Genomic DNA, 8,020 nt, shown 5'->3' with positions numbered 1-8,020 from the left:
AAACTATGTTGAATAAGAGTGGCAAGAGTGGACATCCTTGAAAAGATGCTCAGCATCACTAATAGTTAGAGAAATGCAAATCAAAACTACAATGAGGTATCACCTCACACCAGTCAGAATGGCCATCATCAAAAAATCTACAAACAATAAATGCTAGAGAGGGTGTGGAGAAAAGGGAACCCTTTTGCACTGTTGGTGGGAATGTAAATTGATACAGCCACTATGGAGAACAGTATGGAGGTTCCTTAAAAAACTAAAAATAGAACTACCATATGACCCAGCAATCCCACTGCTGAGTGTATACCCTAAGAAAACCATAATTCAAAAGGACACATGTACCCCAGTGTTCACTGCAGCACTCTTTACAATAGCCAGGACATGGAAACAACCTAATTGTCCAATGACAAATGAATGGATAAAGAAGATGTGGTACATATATACAATGGAATATTACCCAGCCATAAAAAGGAACCAAATTGGGTCATTTGTAGAGATGTGGATGGACCTAGAGTCTGTCATACAGAGTGAAGTAAGCCAGAAAGAGAAAAACAAATATTGTATATTAGCACATATATGTGGAATCTAGAAAAAATGGTACAGATAAACCTATTTATAGGGAAGGAATAGAGACATAGATGTAGAGAATGGACATGTGGACACAGGGGGGACAGGGAGGGTGGGATGAATGGAGAGATTAGGTTTGACATAAATACACTACCACGTGTAAAATAGATAGCTAGTGGGAACCTGCTGTATAGCACAGGGAGCTCAGCTTGGTGCTCTGTGACGACCTAGATGGGTGGGATGGGGGGGGGGAGGGAGGTCCAAGAGGGAGGGGATATAGGTATAGCTAATTCACTTCATTTGTACAGCAGAAACTAACACAACCTTGTAAAGCAATTTTACTCCAATAAAAACAAACAAATAAATTGAAAAAAATGTCAGTTGAGGAAAAAGACTGAGTTTCACAGTGGGTTGAGATGGTGGTCTGATTCTGACACTGATTCAAATGTGTGTTTTTTTTCAATGCTACCAAGAAATTGACTCAATTCTGACACTATCTACCTGGAGCCAGCATCATATCCCACATCTTAAGGGCTCAGTCCCATAAGATTGCCCTCCCCCTCAGATGCCAATCAATAGTCCAGTTACCTGTGCTTCTGATTGACTGGCTATAAATCAGTGGTTCCCACCACCCCCTCCTTAATTCAAGTAATTTGCTAGAGCAGCTCACAGAACTCAGAGAAATAGTTTACATATTGTTTATCAGTTTATTATGAAAGGATATGATAAAGGATAGAGATGAACATCCAGATGGAAGACATGAGTCTTCCAGATGGAAGACAAGGATATGATAAAGGATAGAGATGAACATCCAGATGGAAGACATGAACATCCAGATGGAAGACATGAGTGTGTGGGAAGGGACATGGAGCTTCTATGTCCTGCCCGGGCACACACTGCCCTAGCACCTCCATGTGTTTACCAACCTGAAAGTTCTCTGAAGCCCATTCTTTTGGGTTTTTATTGAGGCTTTATTACATAGGCATGACTGATTAAATTATTGGCCATTGACAGCTGATTCAATCTCCAGCCCCACTCCCCTCTCTAGGTCAGGAGCACGGGACTGAAAGTTCCAGCCCTCCAATCACATGGTTAGTTCTCCCTGCAACCAGCCCCCATCCTTAGGCGCTTTCCAAAACTTACCTCATTAACATTAACTCAGATGTGACTGAAAGGAATTTGTTGTGACTATCAAGACACCTTTATGGCTCTTATCACTTAGAAAATTCCAAGGGTTTTAGGAGCTCTGTGCCAGGAATAAAGATCAAATATATATTTCTCATTATAAATCACAGTATCACACATGGGAACTGGAAAAGGATGGAGGAGGGATCAGAGAGATGGTCCAGGTATCAAATAATCCATCAGCAGCTCAAAACCAGAGGTGCTTAAGAGGAGACAAGTCACCCAGGAAATTATAGAAAGGCTTTGGATTTTCCACGAAGTCATTAAAGTGGGGAAAGGTTGTTGAGTCAACCTCAGGCAGATCTGAGGCCTGAGATCTAGCTGACGTCTGAGTACCCCCAGCAGTGAGGTGCATTCTCTCCCAGGTTCTGGCTCCTTGGCATGGCCGGTGAGGTGGGTGTTGCAGCCTGGGCTGGGAGCCAGGTTGACTCATCAGCCCAGGGTGTGCGTCTAGGGGAAAGGTTGTTTTGTTTGCTCTCACAGTGAGCCCCGTTACAATAACAGAACCAAGGTGTCCTGGTGCTTTGACTGCTTTCTCCCTGGGCTCCTAATGGAGATTGACAGGATCTAGCATCCCAGGTAATTCTATTGTCAGTTTCAGCAGCCTCCTGTACCTCATTAGACAAAAGCAGGGAGAAATGTCAGCCCCAGAGCAGAGGGGGCCTATCAGAGTGAGCAGCTTTCGGAGATGACAAGGTAGTGAGGAAATTATCTGGGCCTTCCAACCAGCCCCTCTAGGTCCCGGGTGGGAAACTGGGACATTTGCAACAAAGCACTGTGTCGGCGGGTGGCCAGTGTGGACTGTTCGGGTTCTGCTGCAGACCCTGCTCATTGAGGGACGGAATGAAGGGAGGCTAAGAAAGGCTGTATTGGTCCAGCCCTTGGGTCAGAGGCTCCTCCTGGTGGTGGGATCTATCAGGGAGGTGTCTCTGGGTGGCTCCGGTGTAAGCAGCAAGTGGATACATTGTTGGGGGTCAAAGCCTTAACTGATTTATCCAAACCTTTAGGATTTCACTCAGGATGGATAAATTGTAACAGACTATGGGAGAGAGAATCCTGGGCCTACAGGAAAATAGGAATCTGTCATTGTCCCACACTAATATCCTGTCCCCAGCCCTGGCCAGAAGCACACACAGACTTACATAGATACACACATAACACACCCAACACTCACATATAGAGCCTCATGCACAAATGCACACAACACTCACTCATCTACTTGTACACATATTTGAACACACAGGGCACTAGACCAAACATATATGCCCAAACCACACAGACACATGACATATACAGGTTCATGTTAGAAGCATTCGTCTACAAAGTTTTTGTCTGTGGCTTATGGCATCAGCCTCTTTGCCATCTATTTACATCTTGGATGTGTATAGCTCACATGCACATTCACACCCACCCACCGTTCTCACAACATACAGCATGCACTCAAACACCCATGCCACAAACATACTCATGTACACATAAACATACATGCCTCTTCCATGTTCACCATGCATGAAAGCTCCCCACCACACCCGGCCACTCCCCATGTGTGGACACCCCCGTACTTACACTCCCTCCCGCAGGCTTTTGGCAGGCTGAGCTGACATCCACGCAGACCAGCGGAGCCGGGAGTGGTTTCCGCCTCCCTCCGGTCATTGACGTGCAGCACCTTGTCCTGTCTTTAGTTCCTCACACTCCGGCTTCGACTGGGTTGAATGCCAGAGGCTGCCTGCACAGAGCCCAGAGCAGCAGTCCAGAAGCAGCTGTCCTGGGGGAATGCGGCTCCCTGAGCCTGTGAGGGGTGTGTGCCAACCTGGAAGGGCCATCAGGAAAGTGACCCTGGAGTGACCAGGTGCTAGTGACCACCCCACGCCTCAGTGGTGCTCTGGAGTGCCATGGCCTGAGTCAGCACATGGCACCCTCTTTCCAGCCCTCTTTACTCCCCCTCAGAATCCTGGACATTTGGAGGATTCTAGGCCTTCCCCAAACTAGAAGAATGAGTGGGGCCTGAAAGAGATAGCAGCTCAGAGAACTCAAGTCAGAGTCTGGGCTGCTGCCTTTTCCGTTAGCATTTGCTTCTGCATCACTAAAGCCCCGTAATCTAAAACATGCCTGGAACAATGCATTTCAACTGAAAAAATATGAAGGTACATCAGCCTGGAGATAGGACCAACACTGCTTTGTCTCTCAGGGCTGTCTGTACATTACAAGGAGACATGCAAATATGAGGAATTTTTGCTGTTACCGTGACCAGCACCAGGGAGGTTAAATCATTTTCTTCTCCAGTTCATGTGTTTCTGGCCCAACGCACTCCCCATACCTTGCACTATCTGTCATTAGTCACCATTATCTGAACATCTGTTAAGTCCCAGGTACTATACTAAGTACTTTACAAATATCTCATTTAAGCTTCACAACATCCTTGTTAAAGGAATATCACTCTCCCCATTTTATGGTCAGGGATCCGAGGTTTTGAGAAGCTGAGTAGCTTATCCAAGATCACACAGCTAACGAACAGCAAAGATAGGGTCTGAACTCAGGTGGTTGTTTCTCCAAACCATGCTTTCCCCTCTGCATCAAGCTTACATCTATTATCACCAGCCATAGAATGTAAATTCTGTTCATATATCCATTATCTAAGTCTAAAACTCCCTTTCCGTCTATGTTCATCTATCAGTCTTAAACTATAAACCAGATCATAGATGGCAGGAACTGTGCTTATTGAATTCATAACACAGTGCTCAGCATACTTCCAGGAATATATAGTAGATTACTATCTTTAAAAAGCTAGGGTTCTGTGATTTCAAATTGTGTCTGGAGTTAAGAGAACAAGTTCTAGCTCTGTTTTTATTTTTATTTATTTATTTATTTTTAAATTTAATTTTATTTATTTTTTATACAGCAGGTCCTTATTAGTCATCAACTTTATATGCATCAGTGTATACATGTCAATCCCAATCGCCCAATTCAGCACACCACCACCTCCAACCCCCGCCGCTTTCTCCCCTTGGTGTCCATACGTTTGTTCTCTACATCTGTGTCTCAATTTCTGCCCTGCAAACCGGTTCATCTGTACCATTTTTCCAGGTTCCACGTATATGCGTTAATATACGATATTTGTTTTTCTCTTTCTGACTTACTTCACTCTGTATGACGGTCTCTAGATCCATCCACGTCTCAACAAATGACCCAATTTCATTCCTTTTTATGGCTGAGTAATATTCCATTGTATATATGTACCACATCTTCTTTATCCATTCATCTGTCGATGGGCATTTAGGTTGCTTCCATGACCTGGCTATTGTAAATAGTGCTGCAATGAACATTGGGGTGCATGTGTCTTTCTGAATTGTGGTTTTCTCTGGGTATATGCCCAGTAGTGGGATTGCTGGATCATATGGTAATTCTACTTTTAGTTTTTTAAGGAACCTCCATACTGTTCTCCATAGTGGCTGTATCAGTTTACATTCCCACCAACAGTGCAAGAGGGTTCCCTTTTCTCCACACCCTCTCCAGCATTTGTTGTTTGTAGATTTTCTGATGATGCCCATTCTACCTGGTGTGAGGTGATACCTCATTATAGTTTTGATTTGCATTTCTCTAATAATTAGTGATGTTGAGCGCTTTTCATGTGCTTCTTGGCCATCTGTATGTCTTCTTTGGAGAAATGTCTATTTAGGTCCTCTGCCCTCTTGGATTGGGTTGTTTGCTTTTTTAATATTGAGCTACATGAGCTGTTTACATATTTTGGAGATTAATACTTTGTCCGTTGATTTGTTTGCAAATATTTTCTCCCATTCTGAAAGTTGTCTTTTCGTCTTGTTTATGGTTTCCTTTGCTGTGCAAAAGCTTTTAAGTTTCATTAGGTCCCATTTGTTTACTTTTGTTTTTATTTCCATTACTCTAGGAGGTGGATCAAAAAAATCTTGCTGTGGAGCTTCGGCTCACCCCCTCCCGGCCCCTGCGCGCGGCTCCTCGTCATGGCGGCCCTCAGCAAGTCTTCCCTCATAACTGCTACGAGATCGGCCACACTTGGCACCCGTCCTGCGGGGTGCAGATCACCAGGGGCGCCCTGGAGGAGTCCCTGAAGATCTATGCCCCCCAGTACTTGATTGCAGCAATTCTCCGGAAACGAAAATTAGATTATTATTTACACAGACTGCTCCCTGAGATCCTACAATCTGCTTCATTTCTGACTGCTAATGGAGGCTTGTTTATGGCTTTCTTTTGCATTTTAAGGAAGATACTTGGAAAATTCTACTCATGGAGTCCTGGCTTTGGTGCCGCTTTGCCAGCTTCTTATGTGGCCATTCTAATTGAGAGAAAAAGCAGGAGAGGGCTGCTCACAATTTACATGACCAACTTGGCCACAGAAACACTATTTAGAATGGGTGTAGCAAGAGGAGCCATCACAACGTTAAGAAATGGAGAAGTCCTTTTATTCTGCATCACAGCTGCCATGTACATGTTCTTTTTCAGGTGCAAAGATGGTTTGAAAGAATTTACATTCTCTGCACTTAGGTTCATTGTTGGGAAGGAAGAAATTCCCACACATTCTTGCTCACCAGAGGCAGCATATGCAAAAGTGGAACAAAAGACTGAGAAACATGAGGAAAAACCAAGAGGAACGAATATAATTGCTCTAGTCAGGAAGCTTGTGGATTCAGTATGTAAGCATGGACCAAGGCATAGATGTTGCAAACACTATGAGGATAATTGCATCTCTTATTGCATTAAAGGTTTTATCAGAATGTTTAGCGTGGGATACTTGATCCAGTGCTGCCTCCGGATTCCCTCTGCATTTAGGCATCTGTTTACACAGCCATCCCGGCTACTTTCTCTCTTCTACAATAAAGAAAACTTCCAGCTTGGAGCTTTTCTGGGCTCTTTTGTTAGTATATACAAGGGTACTAGTTGCATCCTGCGCTGGGTCAGAAATCTGGATGATGAACTGCATGCCATTATAGCTGGATTTTTGGCGGGAATATCAATGATGTTTTATAAAAGCACAACAATTTCCATGTATTTAGCTTCCAAATTGGTAGAGACAATGTATTCCAAAGGCATTGAAGCAGGAAAGGTTCCCTATTTTCCCCATGCAGACACTATCATCTATTCCATCTCTACGGCAATTTGCTTCCAGGCAGCTGTCATGGAAGTTCATACCTTGCAACCATCTTACTGGAAGTTCCTTTTAAGGCTCACCAAGGGCAGATTTGCCATCATGAACCGAAAAGTCCTTGACGTTTTTGGTACTGGTGCATCTAAACACTTGCAGGACTTCATCCCTAAGTTGGATCCAAGATACACAATTGTAACACCAGAGTTGCCCATCGAGTTTTCTTGAAGATGACTGTAACTTATTAATGTGACTTAATGTTTCATTATTTTGTCCTGGAGAGTTTTATGTTGAACACAAAGAAGGGGGCCCGAGTTTGAACGTCAGTGTTATTTCAATGAGAGACAACGCTCTTTTTTTTGTTTTTCTTACCAATCAGAAATACAGAAGCTTTTTAGGAAAGTGTTGCTAATAATTAAGCTCCCTCTATAGCCAGAATCTCATTCTGGATCACTGTAATGGTTGACATTATGATATATTATTATTGATTAAATTATGTCCACAAGCAATATTAAATAATCTATGTAGAAATATAGTAACAAATAAGAGTATACTTAAAATTACTTTAAAAGATGTTTTACTTCATTCCAATATAATTCTTGGTTAAAACTAAGAATATTTCTACATTTTAGGATACAAAGGATCACGGGTACATGGATTTGGTCTTTTTTTTTTTTTTTAACTTCTGAATTGGTAACTATAGTAGTGAAATGTTATGGGTATGGAGTAACTCTTCACAGACAATGCTGCTTTATTTAGTACAGAGCAAATTAATTGGAGAAAGTGGCCATTCTTACTTCAGGGATGCAAAGACGGGTCTCATGCTGTTTGGATAAATGCCGTGGTATCCGTGCTCTTTTTCCACTGATACCTTCATCTCTCTCCATGATCAGTTGGGTTCTTTGGCAGCCCAGTGAACCTATGTATTAGTGGCAGGTTAGGAGCAAATGGAAATTGACATATCTGATAAAGCTGAAACGTATGTTTTAATCTTTTACAGAAGCATTACACTTGAATATTCAAAAACAAATGAAGTTACTTTTAAACCTCCAAAAAAAAAAAAAAAATCTTGCTGTGATTTATGTAAAAGAATGTTCTTCCTATGTTTTCCTCTAAGAGGTTTAGAGTGTCCGGTCTTAGATTTAGGTCTCTAAT

The 8,020-nt window shown here is 42.8% G+C and overlaps 1 pseudogene across 1 annotated transcript; it reads left to right on the top strand.

The window, feature by feature from the left end:
* The first annotated feature begins 1,358 nt into the window (after positions 1-1,358).
* On the top strand, positions 1,359-7,525 carry LOC309638599 (transmembrane protein 135 pseudogene; annotated as a pseudogene). The gene has a single exon. The product of its transcript is annotated as a transmembrane protein 135 pseudogene (transcript).
* Positions 7,526-8,020: the final 495 nt, after the last annotated feature.

The sequence above is a fragment of the Balaenoptera physalus genome (genome assembly GCF_965194825.1).
Source record: "Balaenoptera physalus genome assembly, chromosome: 1".
NCBI lineage: Eukaryota > Metazoa > Chordata > Mammalia > Artiodactyla > Balaenopteridae > Balaenoptera > Balaenoptera physalus.
This window is presented reverse-complemented; position numbering and strand designations above follow the sequence as displayed.